Here is a 20,441-nt window from a genome sequence, read left to right on the forward strand (position 1 = left end):
CGCTTGCCAGCAGCGTTCGCTGCGTTGAGCTGAAGTTTGCTCAAACAAACGCCATTAACCACGCGGTCAAGCTCGAGGAAGAAGGGGGTGGAGCACCGGGAACGAGGCGTGGCCCTGTCAACTCGCAGTCAAGGGCGGAGCCGGTGAGCCCTCGCCAACCAACCAGGGCTGAGGTGAGCTCACTGGCAGGCGTGGTCTCGAAGTGCGCGCATTGATCTCAAAGCGCAATATATAAGCGCGCGCGCAAAGCCCTTTCACGGACTCGTTGGGAAAGGCGCTTTATGAACTTATTGATCGGGAGGCGCTTGTTTCAAAGGACTGCGCGGAGACGCTGATTGCACGAACTGCCTGTGATACGAGCCATTGATCGGGAGAGAGAGAGAGAGAGAGAGAGAGAGAGCTGGCACGAGCTACGTATTACGTACGCCGCATCCAGTCCCCCCGATATATGTAACCCCGAGATACTTAAGGTCCGCTCGCGTCCGACGATATGCGCGAAGCTGCCTGCCGGGTTTCGCCCGCGGAACCGGAGCCTGGACTGGAGTGGACCGGAGCCGGATCCCATCGCCTGGACCATCTGCCTGGACCTTCCTCCCCTACCACTACAATTCCGTGCGAGTCTGTCTGTTTGTCCTGGGGTCGTAATAAGTTAAGACTGTATAGGTAAGCCTGCCCTGTGTCCTTTTGTTTCTTCTTCCTCCTGTATATTCCTTTCGTTTCCTCTTTGGGTTTTTGTATATAATAAATAAACCCTTATTTGTTCTTCCTACACTCTGGTTTCCTCTTATCCGATCGGCTCCGTCCTTTCTTTCAATTGAGTAGCTGTGGCACGATTTGGAAACCGCTCAGGATCGGGTTAGTCTTTGTTAACGGCTCGGGCCGTGGATTGCTAACCGCTCGGCAATTTCCATCTTATCCGTGTTTCGAGCGGGAGTTATTTCCCTGCTTTACGGTCGGGTTAGTAAGCAGGTATTTGGGACCTCATTGACCAATCACCCTAGCTAATTCCGATCGGAAGGAGCGTCATAGCTTCCAGGATTGAGGGACGGCCAGCTTAAAAGACAAGGAGATTAACCCCCCCTAGATAAGGGGAGAGCCGACCCCCAAATCCGCAACAATATATATATATATATACATATTGTTGCGGATATGGGATTTGGCCTCCATATCCGCTTGTAAATATTCCCCTATTTCCCCAATACTCCCCAACTATCCCCAATCCCCCATTCCCTAGTCCCATTGTCTGTAAACAACACTCTGTAGAACCGACCTTCCCCTTTTTCCCCCATTAAATGTCGTACCCAGGTCCACCGCATCTCACGTAGACAACTTTCGGACATCTTGCTAGTTATTCTTAGTCTATGTCAGTTAAGGACTCGTTTCCATTAATTCTGACTCTTCGTTGCACCAGAATGTGATTGTATGGCACCAGTAGTGAGTTTAGGACCTCCCCATACCTCCTCCCATCTTCCCCATGAAACAACAACAACAACTACAACAACAACTACAACAACAGAGGGGGGCGGCGCGGCGCGGCGCGGGGAGTGTGCGTCCTCACTCCGGCTTGGTTAGCCGCCATTGCCCATGCGCTCCACGGGGTTACCACGAAGGGGCTGGCTGTCAGCTCCTCGTCAGGGGCGGAGCCCGGTAACCCCCCGCAGCCAGTGAGAAGCGGCGGGCCGATTCCATCTGGGGCGGAGCTAACGAGCCGAGGGCGTGTCACTCCCCGCCGGATATGCGCAGCCACTTACCGGACGTGAGGTCAGATGCGCCCCCAGCTTGGAAAGACAAGTCGCGACCTCCGAGCGCTGAGCGACCTCCCCGCATCTTTGGACCGGACCGGGTCGATTTTGCCCCTGAGCCAAGGTGCACCTTGAGCCATCGAATACCTGCCCCTCCTTGCCATCAATCCCCGTGTGAGTCAGTTTTGTCCCGTTTATCTGTGGTCTGTCGGGAATAAGATAAGTGTGTCTAAGTGCCTATCTTCCTATGCTGTCTCTCTCATCCCTGTAATCTAAACGTTCCGAACTAATATAACCTCCTCCGGAGGCCTTGAGAACTGTACCCCTGGTGTCGTGTCATTTAACCTAGCCGTTGTGTCCTTTCCTTCATTGATCAAGCGTAGCGCGACTCGGCCAACGTTCGAGTATAATCGGGTAACTTGTGCGAACACGGCGGCCATTCCGCTCGGCCCATCATAACATCTAAGTCGTGTCCGTAACAATTGGTGTCAGGAGTGGGATTCGGACCTGGGACTAAATTCAGTTAGGCCCAAATTTTGGGACACCAATTGTACCATTAGGGTAACATTTTGGTGTTGGGAAGTGGAATTCGATCCGGAGCGCGTTTCCCGCGCTCGAAATTATAACGGCGAAATTTGATTGTGTTTTACAAAAAAAAATAAAAACCCGAATTTTGAAAGTCGCGCTATGGCAGACCAAGACGGCTGGGTTCCGGTGGGGGAGAGTGAGGCAGGGTCGATCCAGGACCAAAATGAGGGACAAGAGGAGAGCGAAGCAGTGAGCGTAGCAGATTCGCAAAATAGCGCCGTCACGCACGAGGTAGCGGGCGCGCAAAATGGCGCCTCGCAGATGGCCACGGCGACCACGCCCGCGACCGTGGTAGCGCCGCAGGTGGATTCGAACCTTTTTATGTTGCAAATGGGGGCCCTTATGGAGAGGCTAGAAGCAAAAAATGGGGGTAATGGGAAACCAAATGGGGGTAATGGGGAACCGGATGGATGCTCAGAGTGAGCGATTGGAGGGCCAAATGGGGGTAATGAGGGACGAAGCGAGGGGTACCGGTGAGGGGTTAGACAATAATTTTAAGGGATTAGACAAGAAATTTGGGAAGTTAGACAATAATTTTGAGGAGTTAGACAAGAAATTTGGGAAGTTAGACAATAATTTTGAGGGGTTAGACAACGGGATAAAAGAGGTGAGAAATGGGTTAATGGGGGTAGAAAACAGAATGGCCGTTCAGGAGAATCAAATGGAAGGGATGAATAAGGGGTTAGAGGGGTTAGAAAACAGGATGGAAGGCAAATTGAGGGACATGAGGGACCAAGCAGAAAGGGAAGTTAAACAAATGGGGCAGCAGATAGAGGGGGTCAGAATGGGGGTAGAAACCAAACTGGATGCTCACAGGGAGGAAATGGAGCAGATGAGGGTGGCATCTGGGCAGGAGATGCAAGTGATGGGAGAGGAGATCAGAAGAGGTGTGAGTGAGGAGGTCGGAGGAGTGCGCGAGGAGGTGAGGCACTGTAAGGAGCACATGGAGAAGGAGGTGAGAAAAGGGACTGTAAAGTTACAAGGGGGCATAGAGGACCTGACGCAGGAAGTAGAACAGCTGACGGAGGGACAAAAAGGACTAACGGAGCAGGTTCAAAGGAACACTGCGGTATTGGGAGGGTTAAAAGCGACACAAAACGACATAAAAAACGACTTGATAGCGACAAAGAGGCAATGTCAGATGGTACGTGAGGGACTGACAACGAGGTTGAACGAGGTGGTAGAGGTAATGGAGACGAAGGACCGGCAGGTGAGGACGCACATGGAAACGGTCAAGGTAGCCTTGGAGGACGAGCTTGAGGAGACGTACCGGGGAATAAAAGAGGTGAAGCAGAAATTAGAAGAAGTGGAAGGAGGGGTGAGCGAAATTAAGAAGCGACGGAGAGAGGATAAGAAAGAGATAAAAGAGGAGATAAAAGAATTGGTCCAAAGTCTGTGTTTGGATCGTGATGATGTGCTCATTAACCGGATGAGGGATTCGCAGGTGATGGAGGAGAAGCGAAGAGGAAGAGGACCCGGTGTAAGTGGTGACCAATATGGTCGCGCGTATGATGCGCCAGGGGATTTAAGAAGCTTGGGGGTCGAGATGGACCCGGGTGTTCGTGAGAGGCCGCTGGTGAAGTGTGCGACAGGTCTGGTGTGCGAAAAAGGAGGTGTGCGAGAAAGTCCGACTCTGGGGTGTGTGAGGAAAAAGTGCGTGCCAAGGAGTGAGGGTGCTGGCGAGAGTGAGTCGGTCGTAGCGCGTGTGCGAGGGAGCACATGGAGGCGCGTAGTGAGGAGTGTTACGGAGGGTGTAAAGGAAGAATGCACACCTGTGGTGAGTGTTACAGAGGGTGTAACGGGAGAGTGTGCGCGAGAAAGGTGTGTAACGGACAGGTGCATGGGGAAAGAGTGCGCTGTCAAGAGTAAGGGTGAGTGCGTTGTCAAGAGTGGTGGTGAGAGTAGTAAGAGTGACACGGAGCGTGAGTTGGTTGTGACAGGTGAGAAAGGAAGCACACCTGGAATGGTAGAGCGTGAGTGGGAATGCACGCTGGAATTGGTAGTGAGGCACGTGGTTGGGTGTGCGAATGAGAGCACACCTGTGATTGTCACAGAGGAGGTGACCGAGGAGGGGGCGCGAAGAGGTGTGTTGGTGAGGTGTGCGACCAACGAATGTGTGCCAAAGTGTTCGGTGGTCAGGTGTGTGACCAAGGCTGTGAGTGGAATGAGGGTACCTGGGTGTGTAAGGAAAGGTACGAGGAGCATGGGAACGGCTGGATGTGTGAGCAAGGAACGGGCTGCGGGGTGTAAGCATGCAGGTGAGGCATCGAAGGTAACCGGGTTAGAGGTTAGAGCGACTTTTAGCCGAATCGGGCCCTCGGCGCGTGCTGGGCCTCGCTTTGAACGGCCGCGTCCGTGCTCCACTAGGCGGAGCGGGCGGCTGGATAGGAAGGGTCGTCATGGCGACCACTTTTTGTTGAGGCATTCCGGCAGGTCGAGATCGAGCCATGGGATGGCTCCGTGCCGAGATGGTGCGTGGGATCTCGGCCCGGGTAAACCTCCTGCCCTGCACCGAATGCGGGACGTGTCCAGCCGCTGGCACCAAACAACCCGCATTCATGGCTTGGCTGTACGAAGCCGAGCTTTAGAAGGGAATTGGCGCACCGAGAGGCAGTAGTGAGTAGACTGTGTGATGAGGATAGTGTTTTGGCCCCAAAATTAGAGAAAAACAAAATTTGATGATTGGCAAAGGATTGGCAGTAATGATTGGCAGATGATGAGTAGGATTGGCAAATTTTTGATTTGTTGAAATTTGATGTGCAAAATTGGTAGTGAGCGATGGGCCCGGTGGGTAAGGGTGAGTAGTGTAATAATGTTGCTTCTGGGACACCTCCGTTTAACATGGGAAATCCCTATCTAATGTCATTTACCCCCTTGTCTTTTTCAAAAATCATAAACACCTCTATTTCTCCCACCCTCATCTTTATGAACCTTTTGTCTGTAGTACCTATCCTTAATGTTGTTCATTAGACCACTCAAACACTACAAATATTTGTTTTCTCTTATAGACCTATCATCCTTCTTCTACATATCATCTGGCAGATTAATCTTTGACCCATTCACTTCCATATTAATTCTTTCCCTCCCTCATTGACCCTAAACACCTATATTTCTCTCACCCTGTTCTTTACGAACCTTCTAACCTTTTGACATGTTATCCTTATTCATTAGACCACTTAAACACCTGTGATCCTTCTGACCTCATGGACCTTTTAACCTTTTACTCTTAATATCATCTGGTGAATATAACCCACTCAAACAACGACCCTACAAATATTTGTTTATGCGTGGGAAATAATTTAATTCTCTTGCCACTCTCTTCACCATCTAATATATTAACAAAAAATATGTTTGAGTTTGGTTCTTTATTAAGATATTTTAACTGAGCTAAGATAAAATGGTAAACCTCCCTCAATGTTCTTATTTGAGCGCCTCCAGTGCCACACACTTTTTGGTAGGCTCTGCCCACCTTTTGTTAAGCTCCGTCCACTTTTTGGAAAAACCCCGCCCACTTTTTGGTAAGCCACGCCCACCTTTTACTAAGCCCCGCCCACTTTTTGTTAAGCCACGCCCATTTTTTGCTATACCCCGCCCACTTTTGCTAAGCTCCGCCCACTTTTGCTAAGTCCCACCCACTTTATAAACTCTTCAGCATTGTATCATTTCCAGGTAATACATAACATCATTTTCAGGGAATTTCCATCACATCATTTCCAGTTAAGACACGCCCAGGGAATTTCCACAGGAAATGACACACACCCAGCCCTTCTTATAAAAGGCACCGACCACACAGGCTTTTTCAAACACGCTTTCTGCTTCACTTGAGAATGGACTCCTATGCCGAAATGGAATGGGATAACTTTGCTATTCCTTGGAGTCCTACTACCTGTGTAGCGCTCAACCTTCAGATTGATGAACTGGACTCGAACCTCTTGTCGATGGAGGAAATTGTATCTGAGCTACGAAATGAAAATTCTACTTTTAACACAACTTGGGATAAAGTTATTTTTTTGTTTGAAGATCTTTTGAACAACCAAGACCCACAGAACGAGTTCTACCTTGATGACCCAGCCAAAGAGTTATACCTTGGAGATCCACAAAATCCTGAAAAAGAGTTCTACCATGATGATACTTATTGTGAGTTATCAAAACAAAACCCACTGAACGAGTTCTACCTTGATGACCCAGCCAAAGAGTTATACCTTGGAGACTCACTAAATTTGGGAAAAACAAATTATGAGGTCTGCCTAGATGGTTCTAACTGTGGAGCCTACCTTGGAGACTCACTAAATTTGGGAAAAACAAATTATGAGGTTTGCCTAGATGGTTCTAACTGTGGAGCCTACCTTGGAGACTCACTAAATTTGGGAAAAACAAATTATGAGGTCTGCCTAGATGGTTCTAACTGTGGAGCCTACCTTGGAGACTCACTAAATTTGGGAAAAACAAATTATGAGGTTTGCCTAGATGGTTCTAACTGTGGAGCCTACCTTGGAGACTCACTAAATTTGGGAAAAACAAATTATGAGGTCTGCCTAGATGGTTCTAACTGTGGAGCCTACCTTGGAGACTCACTAAATTTGGGAAAAACAAATTATGAGGTTTGCCTAGATGGTTCTAACTGTGGAGCCTACCTTGGAGACTCACTAAATTTGGGAAAAACTAATTATGAGGTCTGCCTAGATGGTTCTAACTGTGGAGCCTACCTTGGAGACTCACTAAATTTGGGAAAAACAAATTATGAGGTTTGCCTAGATGGTTCTAACTGTGGAGCCTACCTTGGAGACTCACTAAATTTCATAAAATTAGGAAAAGAGTTTTACCTTGGAGACTTTGAAAACTGGTTTCGTTTTGGAGACTCGGAATGGGGGTTTTGTTTTGATGACTCGGAATGTGATACCTATCTTGGAGGCTCAACAGGAATGTGGTTATACCTTGGGAACTTGGAAAGTTGGTTTTATTTTGGAGACTCTACCTGTGGGGTTCCTCTTGGAGACTCTTTGGATTCTAAAGCAATGAACAATGTTCTTTATTTAATGACGCTTGATTTAAGCAATATCAAGAAAGTTCGAGGAAGAAAATGCTGGAAAATTCTTTCTTCCCATTTCTACTTCTTCAAACTTAAAAGCCTTGAAAGACAGAATTGGAGGAAGAGGAAAAAAAAAAAGAAATACGTATTTAAAAAAGAAGAAAAGAAAGATTATGTTAGGGTTTGGGTGGGATTTTGAATGTGAGGGTTAGGGATGGGGTTGGGTTAGGGTTGGGATTTTGAATGTGAGGGTTAGGGTTGGGGTTGGGTTAGGGATGGGGTTGGGTTAGGGATGGGGTTGGGTTAGGGATGGGTTGGGTTAGGGTTGGGATTTTGAATGTGAGGGTTAGGGTTGGGGTTGGGTTAGGGATGGGATTGGGTTAGGGTTGGGATTTTGAATGTGAGGGTTAGGGATGGGGTTGGGTTAGGGATGGGGTTGGGTTGGGGATGGGGTTGGGTTAGGGATGGGGTTGGGTTAGGGATGGGGTTGGGTTAGGGATGGGGTTGGGTTGGGGATGGGGTTGGGTTAGGGATGGGGTTGGGTTAGGGATGGGTTGGGTTAGGGATGGGTTTGGGTTAGGGATGGGGTTGGGTTAGGGTTTGTATATTATTATGACTCACTCGCACATACACACACACACAAAAGTTAAGCCCCAACTAAAAAGTTGTGGGATTCTGTGTTTGGGGTTCACAGATTTAAAAACGTATCCCCATTATACACACACAAAAGTTAAGCCCCAACTAAAAAGTTGTGGGATTCTGTGTTTGGGGTTCACAGATTTAAAAACGTATCCCCATTATACACACACAAAAGTTAAGCCCCAACTAAAAAGTTGTGGGATTCTGTGTTTGGGGTTCACAGATTTAAAAACGTATCCCCATTATACACACACAAAAGTTAAGCCCCAACTAAAAAGTTGTGGGATTCTGTGTTTGGGGTTCACAGATTTAAAAACGTATCCCCATTACATTGTATTTATTTATTTATTATTTTCAAGGGTATTATCTGCTTACTTGTGTTTTTTGTAATTCTTGTGAGTAAAATGAACCCAAGATTTCTTCTCCATTTAAATCATATAATTTGTAGGTCCAAGGGACTGTATCCATTACATCAATGATTTTAAATAATTCACGAGTCCATTTTTGTGTATAACCTTTCTCAAAATGACTTTTCCATTTGTATATTCTTACAATATCACCAACTTTAAACTTGGGCTTTCTCAAATTAATCTCCTTTTCATATTCTGATTTTGTAAATGTTTCTGATGGTTTTGATTGTGTTGATGAATGAACTGTATTATTGTAATTATCTACAATATCCTGAATTAAATACACCCATTTTTGAGAACCGAGTTGTGTGAATTTTTTATATAATTTCTCTTTTAAAGTACGATTAAAACGCTCAATAACAACTGCCTTTCCTTCATTAAAGGTGCTGTATAATTTAATACCCTTCCCCTTAAGAAATTTCATGAATATTTTGTTATAGAACTCTGTTCCCTCATCAGTCCATAACTTCTTTGGTTTCCTTTTATCCCGATCAAATATTAGCTTAAAGGCTAACATTAAAGTATCACCCCTTTTATTTTTTAAAGGGACAACCCAGGCAAATCTACTCCTCAAATCAATAACGGTTAAAGCATACCTGTATCCCCTGTCATTATTCAATTCAATTAAATCAGCGGACCATATGTGGTCAGTGTATTTAGAATAAACCTTCCTTCTTTTAAACTTTGTGATTATAGGTTTGTGTAATTCTTCAGCCAAAAGCTCCTCAGTCTTGATGGCATCATTAGAGCCTAATAGTTTTTTGAGGAATAACCAAGACCAAGTTTCAATTTAGCATTTATCAAATTTCTCACAATAAACCTATCAACTTTCTCTCTCAACGTTGGATTTTGTATCAAAGACAAATTATACAACATTTCGCTGTCGGCTTTATGTTTTTCAGTCAACGTAGTGGTTTTCCCATAAGCAATATCATGCTTCATACACACTTCGTCAACCCTATTTGTAGGTTTAGACCAAGGTTTAGGATTGTCAGCCTCATCTAATCTTTTATCCAAGTTTGTTCCTGGACCACAGAAAGAATACCCTGGAAGGTGTAATTCCCCTGGAATTCCAGTTGTTGTAAATTTACTTCCTGACAGAAACTTTTGTATGTCTCCTCCTCTTTTAGGAGAGATGAATTGGCACTTTTTAGAGCCACATACTTGACATATTCCTTTTTGATAAACTCTATTATTTTTAGCTTTAACATAAGAGATATTTTTAGATTTAGTTTTCTTTTTACATTTGAGACAATAACTCATATTTATTTATCAGAAAAATTCCGACAGAGTATCAAAACCTTTTTGGTTTTCAACATATACATTTCAATCTTTATTTTTAAAACATAAAGAATCCTAAGGAATGCCTTCACTCTCTCCTCCATTTATTTACAAATAAAAACTAACTAAAGTCAATGACACCAACATCATCAATCACATAATCTTTTCCTTCTTCTTCTTCTTCTTCTTCACCACTTTCTCGTTTAAATCTCTGAAATTGAAGACATTGACGTTCTTATTTTTGAAACCATTATCTTCATAAGAGTTGTTAATTCTTTAATTTCCTCTTCGGTGCGTTGAGATTGATTTATTTGCTTTAATACACTCAATCTTTTATGAATCTCAGTGATTTCCATCTTTTTATATTTTTCCTCCCTCTCTCTTTGCTCCCTCTCCTCCTCCTCCATTTTCTCCCTCTCCTCCTTCTCCTTTTTCTCCCTTTTCTCCCTTTCCTCCTTCTCCCTTTTCTCCCTTTCCTCCTTCTCCTTTTTCTCCCTCTCCTCCTTCTCCTCCTTTTTCTCCCTCTCCTCCTTCTCCTCCCTCTCCCTTTCCTCCTTCTCCTTTTTCTCTCTTTCCTCCTTCTCTTCTTCAACTCCTTCCTCATCCCTTGCTACCCTTGAGTTTGAACCCCAAAGAATATTATACATATACTCATCTGGATTTTGAGATATTCTTGTATCTATAATTATTTTTCTCATAATAGGATACCAATAAGATTTGTTGACGATTTCTAAAAGAGTTTTATATTTCATAACTTTGAGAAGTTCATTTTTATTTAATATTTTAAACAAGTCTCTATTTGTGGGTTTAACAATATCAGTATAAGGCCAGTTTTTTATGACAAAATTCCCATGTATATGCTCCAAATCATAAGGTATGTAATACCGAGCACCCTTTTCTTGTAGGTATCCTTGAATACAAAAATTATAATTCTCTTGTAGTCTTCTTCCTGCCATTTATGTATCAGAAATATATGTGAGATTAATATTATGACAGGTAATACCACCCCATCTTCCCACTACCAAATCGGTTTGTATTCCTCGGCTTTCTATCCTTATCTCATTACCTTCCTTCTTTGTCATGCGAACCATCGCTATACTATCATATATTTTTATTTTCTTAAAATCACGTATTTGTTGTTTACTAATTGTACTTCCACATAAATCCTTATCTTCACCAAGTGGATAATATTCTTCTTTACGAGACTGATTTAAATCATGTAGGTCTTCTATGTTTATTGAAAAAGACCAATTATACCCTAAATCAGGCATATCATACCCCCATTTATTAATTCGCATATTAACTAAATGTCCTTCTTTATAAAATTTAATTGTAAGCAGGTAGTTAAATTCAATGAGGAAAGGTGTATGGTCAGTATAACCAGGTGTTGTGGTTGTAAATTTTACTTGTTTCACAAAACGTGCTGTTTTCTTTAAAGATATATATTGTGATAAATCACTGAATCTAATCAAGTCATTCGCATCTGTAGGGTTTGGATAATTGATTAATTTATAAGTATTCTTCATATTAATATTTTTACTTACACTATATTTTTGTCGTTCAGCCTGTGCCTTTGTATAATAATTTGATAAATCAATATCCTGAGAGGATTTTCCAAAGATAGAACCATCTTTTCCAACATAGGTCATTTATATTAGATAAAAAATGATATCATAAAAATTTTCATTATTGTTGAGTTGAAATAATACATATAAACATAATTGGCCACAACATTTAGAATTAATTTCTTGAACTTGGAATGTTTGATAAACACCATTCTGTAAGAATTGTATTACTTCAACAGGTGGTGGCATACCATAACTATCAAAATAATATTTATCCTGACTATTATGAATACAAACCCAATGAGAACCATTCTGTGTGTCTAAATTCATAATAATATTCTTTGTATTCTTATTTATATGTGTTAATTCATCTCTCATACAAATAACCACATTATCAATTTTTAGTGTTTTACAATACTTAGCTAGTTCTATATTTGACGTTGTATTCTTTCCAAATTGTTTAAACCATTTATCCATTTATTTATGAGAAAGATACAATCCATTACCCCGTTTAGTTAGTTTAACACCCGCTTGAGCGATAGAGGAAAGCATATCTCCAACCAACAATCTAGCTTTATCAGGTAGACTTTCAAGTTTTTGAGCAAAATCTACAATTACACCACTTCCACTAATTTGTTTCTCCAACTCCTTGTTATGTCTTTCCAATTCTTTTTGAGCTTTTAGTTGTGCCTTCCTTTCGTTAGCAGTTTTTACCGCTGCTGAAATACCACCAGTCAATGCTCCCGCCGCACTTAAACCAGCAAATAAAGGAATTAGAAACGGGAGAAATCCTCCTCTTGACTCATCTATTGAATATTTCTTTAACATAGGTTTCGTCATTTTAATTTTAAGTGATCCAACATCATTTAGTGTTTTTACTTGTGTGTGTGTGAGTAAAACATCAATTCTTACAGCTCCTTTTCTTTGAATTGTATTAACATTAATAATACAAGGCTTTTGATTTTGAATACAAGATGTTAATTTATTAAGATTGATTTGATTAACATATACCCCAACCATTTATTTATGAGAAAAAACCTATGTGATATTAATCATAACACCATTATCTGTATTAATCTGTAATTCTGTTTCCTCCAAAAGCAAACAATATGCATTAACCTCTTCACTCTCCCCTCTTTCAATGTATAGAGAAGTATCCACTCGATTAGACTTTATAGTTTCCTTTTGAGAACTCAGGTCAATTGCGTAGATTGTATAAAGTTTTTGAAACGCAACCATATCCAAAATAGGATCATTATTACCATTACTTTCACACACCTTTTGGTAGGACTTGTAGGCTTCCGCATAATCATTTTTTTCCCAATCAATTTCCAATCTATCTCGCGGATAAAATGTGCCATCAAGAGAAACCCGAAGTTGTTTCACCTTAGCATTATCACTCAGCGCATTATTCTTATTAGTACCGTCCTCTCCATCTGGTTTTTTAAAAATGAGCCAGAGGTATCGTGGCTTTCCTTGAAGAACACCCAAATTCCAAGTGAAGGTAGTGTGTTCCAGTTTAACGTGTTGACATCTTCTTTTAAGGTATGATACATTTAGCGGTTTCTTTGAGTTAAGTCTTCTATTTAACATCTCTTCCGTTTTAAGATTAGGAGTATATTCACTGATATACCAACACAAATCATTAATAACAAATTTATTGTTGTCTCCAAAAGCATTTTCATCCCCAAAAAGCAACCTATTTACATTATCATTCCTTTGTAGTTGAAATCTAATTTTAAGACCATACAAAACTTTATCATAATCGCAAAATCCAAATATACCTTTAAGAGGTACTGCTACGGTAAAACTATTCACTGCTTTTGTTTCATCATTATACATTGACTTCCTTTGACTATAACCAGGGTCTGCGTTTGTACCCGTTGACATATCAGGAATAAAACCTTCAACAGCTCCCTTACCCATTCTATCACTAAACGAATATAGTGTAAATTTCATCATTTCAGATGTAGCAGAGACATAATCAACCGCTTCAACCTCTTGTGTTCCAATATACAGGCGGACACTGTCAAACATTTTCCAGAAGAAATCATTTACGAGTGTAGCATTAGTATTATTCGCAGCCTTAGTGAATTTAAATTTACACAGCAAGAAACTATCAGCTATATTCAAGTAAGTTTGTTGATTATTTATTTCAAAACTTTTTGTTCCGTTTGAATTCCAGTCTGTTCCTGTTATAGCATTTACCTTAAAATAGTCTTCCTTTTTAGTGGAGTTTGAAATGATAATCGTATCATCCAAATCATAGATACTATCAATCGCTTCCATACTTGTATTTATATAGCATTAAAATTGTTGAAACCCTGACCCAAGTATTTTAATGATTTTTTGTCGTTCTTGTGAAGATAGTTGAGTTTTACCTTTTTTTATTTCTTCGATTGCTTGTAATTTATGAGACTCCTTTTGAGCATCTTTTATACTCTTTATAGCACCTGCAACGGAGCCCACGGCAGAAGCAGTTGAACCAATTAGGTCTTTATGTTTAAGGATGGTTGAACCAATACCCATTAGAGTATCAATTATCCCATCTCCTTTATTTCGAAATTGATGACCTACACCTCGTTGTCTCTTAGGTTTATAGTATCCTCTACCCACATACCTTGTATAGTCTGGTGAAAGGAACATGCCCTCCCCTGTAATTATTTTATATTTTCCCAACTCGTGTTTTCTCACAATAACCATTATTTATTTATTGAAAAACTTCACGTAGGTGAATTCTGATGGATATAATTTCATCATTAAAGGATATCATACGATTATCTTGGTCGGTTATCCTAAAATTTACTCTGTATATGGTTTTTCCTGACACAGGTAAATAGACAAGATTTTTTGGTTCCATATTAAATTTATAACCAATCGGGGTTGAGTATGCACTGAATGAAAATATTGTATTTGTTCTTATTCCATCGTTATAAGCACCATCAATCAAATCACAATGAATTAATACTGAATTTATACCGGAGGATATTTGGATAACATTATCACTGTAAAACGTCCCGTTATTTTCAATCTTTTTTGAAGAGAAACCCAATAGCTCTCTAAACGAATTTTCAATCGTGAAATCAACTTTATAATTATTTTTAAGTTTAATAGTTGATTTTGAAGTGTGTTTTTGAATATCTATTACAATATTTTTTGGTTCATCACCTTTTTCTTTCATAAGGCGAGAGACTTCTGAAGATATTTGAGAAATCTCGTAAGCTCCAGGTGAAACAGTTATAGTTTTATATCCACTTCCTGGATTATAACTAAACTTGCTGTTTTTCTCTGTGATATTAAACAAGGTATTATAAGTTTCCATCGACAATAAAGATGCCTCATATGAGGTAAGGGGGTCAAGTTGTAGTGGGTAAGGGAATGAAGCTGTGTAATCGCTCGTTGTGAAATTAAAACTAAGAATTGTGCTTCTCATCTTATTTAATATCTAATAAAATATCTTTGTATTGACATTTATTAATTATTTTCATATTCATCAACTGATCTAAAATGGCTGAGGATTCATTAAAACAATTGTTGTTTCCAGCCTTCTTACTACCTAACAACAATAATAGCCTATTAACTAATTGTGATGGGTCATTTGGAAGAAAACTAACACCTGAACCAAGTTTACTTAAAGCATCAATAATATGTTTCTCCTTCTCATTCTTCTTACTTTTACCAGCAACAGAAACTCCATAATCAAGTGCATTTAACAACTCAATATATACCCTATCTTCCTCTCTTTCCATATCAAGTGGTTCCTCAAAATATTTTGAACCGCTGAATCCGGGGTTTGTTAGAAGAAACATTAATCTTGGAGTTAATTTAACATTTGGTTGAGTAGAACTCAAGAACATCAATTCATCATTAAATATCAATACCTTTTCTTCCACAAGATGAAACACTGCTGGTTCTTCTGTTGGAATGAGACCTGCTCTGGTTTTTGAACCCGCCGAATATTCATTGTTTTGAAGAGCTTCCACAACATAATTAGGGGGTTGATTTACCTGCTCAAGTTTCCGAAATAATCCCTCGTCATCATATTCTAATTCACCAAGTTCTTGTTTTGTTATCTGACTAAAATCTTTGAGCATTTGAAGTTTTTTCGGAGTAAATTCTACCGTGGGAACTGTAGGTGAGTGTTGAGTTTTCAAAAGTGGTTTAAAGAATTTCTCTTGTTTTCTTTCAAAGGCTTCTTCACCAGTTAGTTTCTGTCTCCGTTTCTTCTTTATCTCTTCCTGTTGTTTAACAACTTTTGAAACTAATTGTTGATGTTCCTTAAACTTTCTTTCTCTTTCTTCGGTATTCATTTTCTGTATTTATTTATTGAAAAATATCATTTAGTATCTCATCTTGTTTCACAACAATATATTTATATTTTCCAATCGTGTGTTTCATATAATTTTCAAATTCTTTTTTACTACATAACGTAGAGCAATTATCTCTCCAAAAATTATTTACATCTATTGAATTTAACTTAAATAAAATAAAAGTATTGGCATTGTTTCTTATTGAGCGTCGAGGGAGTTGAAAATATGATTGACTAAGATATATACAATTACAAGAAGAATGTCTCCCTCTTGTATAGTAGCTATCCATTACTGTTTGGTTTCTCTCATTAACACAATCATCAAAGATGACGAGGTTCTTTTTTGATTTATCTAAATCTTGAGGTGAAGGTATATCATCCGTATTATCACTGAGAATACAAGTTATGGGTTTCGATTTTGATTTCTGTGTATCACAAAATAATTGTATTATATCTTCAATATTATAATCATTCAGTTTGTTTTGAAGTTTAAATAAACCGATAATGTCTTCCTTTTTAAGACCTGCATTAAAACCCTGTGAGAGTAGTTGATACTCGGGTTGAAAACTTGACTTTGTAAAAATTATTAAATTATCGTAATCTAAAAAATTAGGACCAAGGAGCATCTTTAAAAGTAAACAGGTTTTCCCACATCCGCTTGAACCAACTATTAGACATCTCAATGAATTTGGAATGTTTTTATGGTTATTAAACTTTATCTTATTTTCCCAAACGGGTAAAAAATCATTCATTTATATATTTGGAAAACAAGTCATCTAACTTTTTTTGAGCTATTTTAGAAACTCTATATTTTATCCTGAGTTCGGGTTTAATTTCAAAATAATTCATTATTTTATTTATATAGTATCTTGTATTAACATTTCCATTAAAATTATTTTGAATAATAAATATCATTAAACCCTTATACATTTCCTCAATACAAAGAGTCTCTTTCCTTGTAAGAAATGGTGTATTATCACCATAATGCTTAACATTCATCTCTCTTATTAATCTTGTAAAGTAATTCATTTTTGGTTCTAATTTAAAAGAGTTATATGTTTTTTTATATTTCTTATTATCATTAATTAGAATATAATCACAGAATAAACATTGTTTATATGAACCCTCATTATTAAGCCCTATTCTATCACAAGCTGGACAATTCTCTAATTTATCATATGGAGAGTCTGGAAATTCTAAATATCCTTCAGAACTTATCATATTTATATAGTAAATTTTTACTTAAACTAAACGCAAGTTTATTCATTAATAAATACAATGTTTCAAAGCACAAAAGACAAATTTCAATCAATCTCTACTTCGGTGGAAGATATAGAAAAATATGTCAAAGATGTTAAATTGAACAAAGATAAATATGGAAATTTTTGGGTAAAACCAGTTATGGAAAATAACATGAGCCCCTCTATTTCATTTAAAGGAAGAGCTCTAACTATACCTGGAAAGACATCCATTAAAGTAAATCTAACAAAAGTTTCTCCTCTACTCCTGGCAATTTATTCAAAGCTTGAAAAAGTGATTGACCACGATACTTTGAAAAAGAATGATAAGACCATTAATAATTCTAGAGGAGACATTTGTATTTTCTTTAATAATCCAAAGGGTGTAGATCTAAGTAAAATGAATGATGTTAATATTTCTGGTGAAATGTCATTTCGTTCTATGATAGTTAGAGATTATTTAAAGATAACTTTTGATATTAAAAATGTAGAGATTGAATCCGTTAATGAAAGAAAGTATATTGGTACAGATGGAAAGGTTTTTTCTGCTAATTAAATATGAGTCATTACAGCAGTGAAGATTTTACTATTTCATTGAACTCGGACGATAGTGATGATAGTATTTCATTGAACTCGGACGATGGTGATGATAGTATTTCATTGAACACAGATGATAGTTATGATACTAATAGTTTGTGCTCAAATGATAGTTATGAGAGTAGCTTTATTGATGACTCTGAGTATGATTCTGAGTATTCATGTGATAGTTATGACTTAGATGATTCTGAGTGAAAAAGTGTTTTAGTTTAAGCACAGCGATATATATAAAACGGAGCTGTAAAGCTCAAAAGTGTTTTATTTTAAGCACAGTGATATATATAAAACACCACGTTTTCTCACGCTATAAATATGGTTTATTGTGATACTTGCGAGAAGGAAGTAAAATATTATAAACAACATATTCTCACCGCAAAACATACATACAACATTTTAAACAAACTTTCCCCTCTTCCACCTGAAACAAAACACTGTTCTACATGTAATAAAAATATCCTCAAGAAAGGCTTCAAAATACATCTTAAAACAAATCTACATTTATCAAATTTTATCACAACTAAAAACTCTGATGGAGCATTCAAAGGACATATTAAAATAAGAGTCTTTAACTTCAAACCTCCTGAACCAGAGTCTATAGTTGATGCTGTAGAAATAGTTAAACCTGCTGTTCAAACGTTGATTGAAAAAACACTAAAGGAAATGAAACCACTTAAATTTTATATGGGAGTAAAATTAGAAATGACAAAGGATGAAGGAGTTATAGATGCACCATACATGAGAACTGAGCCACACTTTATATCTTCATATCAAGATTTTAAAACATCAGGAGTCTATGATGAACTTATTAAACAAGAGCAAGATGTGGATAATTCAATCGTAGGAAGTGGATTCAATATAGGAAAAATTATTTACATAGACATTCATATTCTTAAATCAGATCCTCTAAAAGCTTCTTCTTACATTGATTTACCCAGTGTTATCAAAAATAGAAAAGCAGTTATCAATATCAAAAATAAAGACAATAAATGTTTTCTCTGGTCTATTTTAGCACACTTACATCCTCCACATTTTCATGATGAAAGAGTATCTCATTATAAAAAATATGAGAATACATTAAATACGAAAGATCTAAAGTTTCCGATGACTTTAAATGATATTCCTAAATTTGAAAAGATGAATAATTTATCAGTTAATGTTTATGGTCTAACAGAAACAAACAACATTCAGGTTTTAAAGCTTTCTGACAATTGTAAACAAACTCATATTAATCTTCTATATTTTAATTCAGACGAAAATTCACATTATACATACATCAAAGATATTGCTAAATTAATAAAACCACAAGTCTGTAAGAGAACAAATAAAATATATATTTGTTTGCGTTGTCTTAACTTCTTCAATTCACAAGAAAGATTAGATAAACATTCAAATTATTGTGGCGAACATAAATCAACGGTAATCAATATGCCTAAAGAAGGCTCAAAGATCACATTCAAAGATGAAAATAAAAAGATCAAACATCCATTTGTTATATATGCTGATTTTGAAAGTATTTTAGAAAAAATTGATACTGCTTCTCCAGATCCAAAAGAATCATACACAAATAAATATCAAAAACATACTCCTTGTGGTTTTTGTTATTATATCAAATCATCCGTTGGTGATAAATATAACAAGTTAGAGATGTATAGAGGCTCAAATACCCCAGAGGAGTTTGTGAAACGACTAGAAAAAGACTGTGTTCGATTAACCAAGATAATGAGAGAAACCAATAAACCAATGTCCTTAACAAGTAAAGAAAAAAGGGAATTTATAAAAAACAATGTCTGTCATATTTGTGAGGAGAAAATTGGTAAAGGTCTAAAGGTTAGAGACCATTGTCATCTCACTGGTAAATATAGAGGTCTGGCTCATCAAAGTTGTAATATTAATTATCAACTCCCCTCTTTCATTCCTGTCTTTCTTCATAACAACGCTCATTATGATACACATCTATTTATCAAGGAACTCTCAAAGACTTCTGGAAGTATCTCAGCAATTCCAAACACGGATCAGAAATACATTTCATTCACAAAAACAATTCACACATCTCCTATTACTCATATCAGATTTCTTGATACATTTAAATTCATGGCAAGTCCATTGGTTAACTTGGTTCAAAATCTAAAAGAGTTTCCATGTCTTTCAGAGTATTTTTTAGATAAAGATTTTCTAACACAAAAGGGAATTTACCCCTATGACTATATGGACTCATTTGAGAGATTCAATGAAACACAACTTCCTTCAAAAGAAAATTTCTATAACAAATTAAACAACAGTAATATATCTGATAAAGATTATGTACACGCACAAAATGTTTGGGAAAAATATAACATCAGGAATCTTGGCGAGTATCACGATTTGTATCTCAAAACTGATGTGCTTTTATTGGCCGATGTATTTGAAGCCTTTAGATCTGTTTGTCGCACTGGATATGGATTGGATCCTGCTCACTACTACACAGCACCTGGATTGGCCTGGAGTGCGATGTTGAAAATGACAAAACAAGATTTGGATTTGATAACCGATGTTGATATGCTTTTGATGATTGAAAAGGCAAAAAGAGGTGGAATTTCACAAGTCTGCTCGAGTAGATACGCAAAAGCAAATAACAAATATCTTCCAAATTATGATCCAACGAAAGAGAGTTCTTACTTGATGTACTATGACGCAAACAACCTGTATGGCTGGGCAATGTCTCAGGCTCTTCCTTATGGAAAACTTAGATGGGTAAAGGAAAAAGACTACAAAAACGTTTTACAAGATGTATGTATCTCTACACAAAAAGAATTGGATGAAGAAAAAGTTGGTTATTATTTTGAAATTGATTTAAAATATCCAGAGGAACTCCATAACCTACACAAAGATCTCCCATTTGCTTGTGAGAAAGAAAGTCCAAAGAAAGAATGGTTGAGTGATTATCAACGATCGTTTGATATAGGTGAATCAACAGAAAAATTACTTACTACATTATATAACAAGAAAAATTATGTTCTACACCAAAGAAATTTGCGACAATATTTATCAAAAGGTCTAAGAGTAG

At 38.3% G+C, this 20,441-nt stretch overlaps 1 protein-coding gene across 1 annotated transcript in view; it reads right to left on the reverse strand.

The window, feature by feature from the left end:
• Positions 1 to 20,441, reverse strand: part of PHF5A (PHD finger protein 5A) — a 66,039-nt gene that overhangs the window by 729 nt on the left and 44,869 nt on the right. The window lies entirely within an intron of this gene.

The sequence above is a fragment of the Myxine glutinosa genome, chromosome 3, assembly GCF_964187855.1.
Source record: "Myxine glutinosa chromosome 3, kmMyxGlut1.1, whole genome shotgun sequence".
Classification (NCBI taxonomy): domain Eukaryota; kingdom Metazoa; phylum Chordata; class Myxini; order Myxiniformes; family Myxinidae; genus Myxine; species Myxine glutinosa.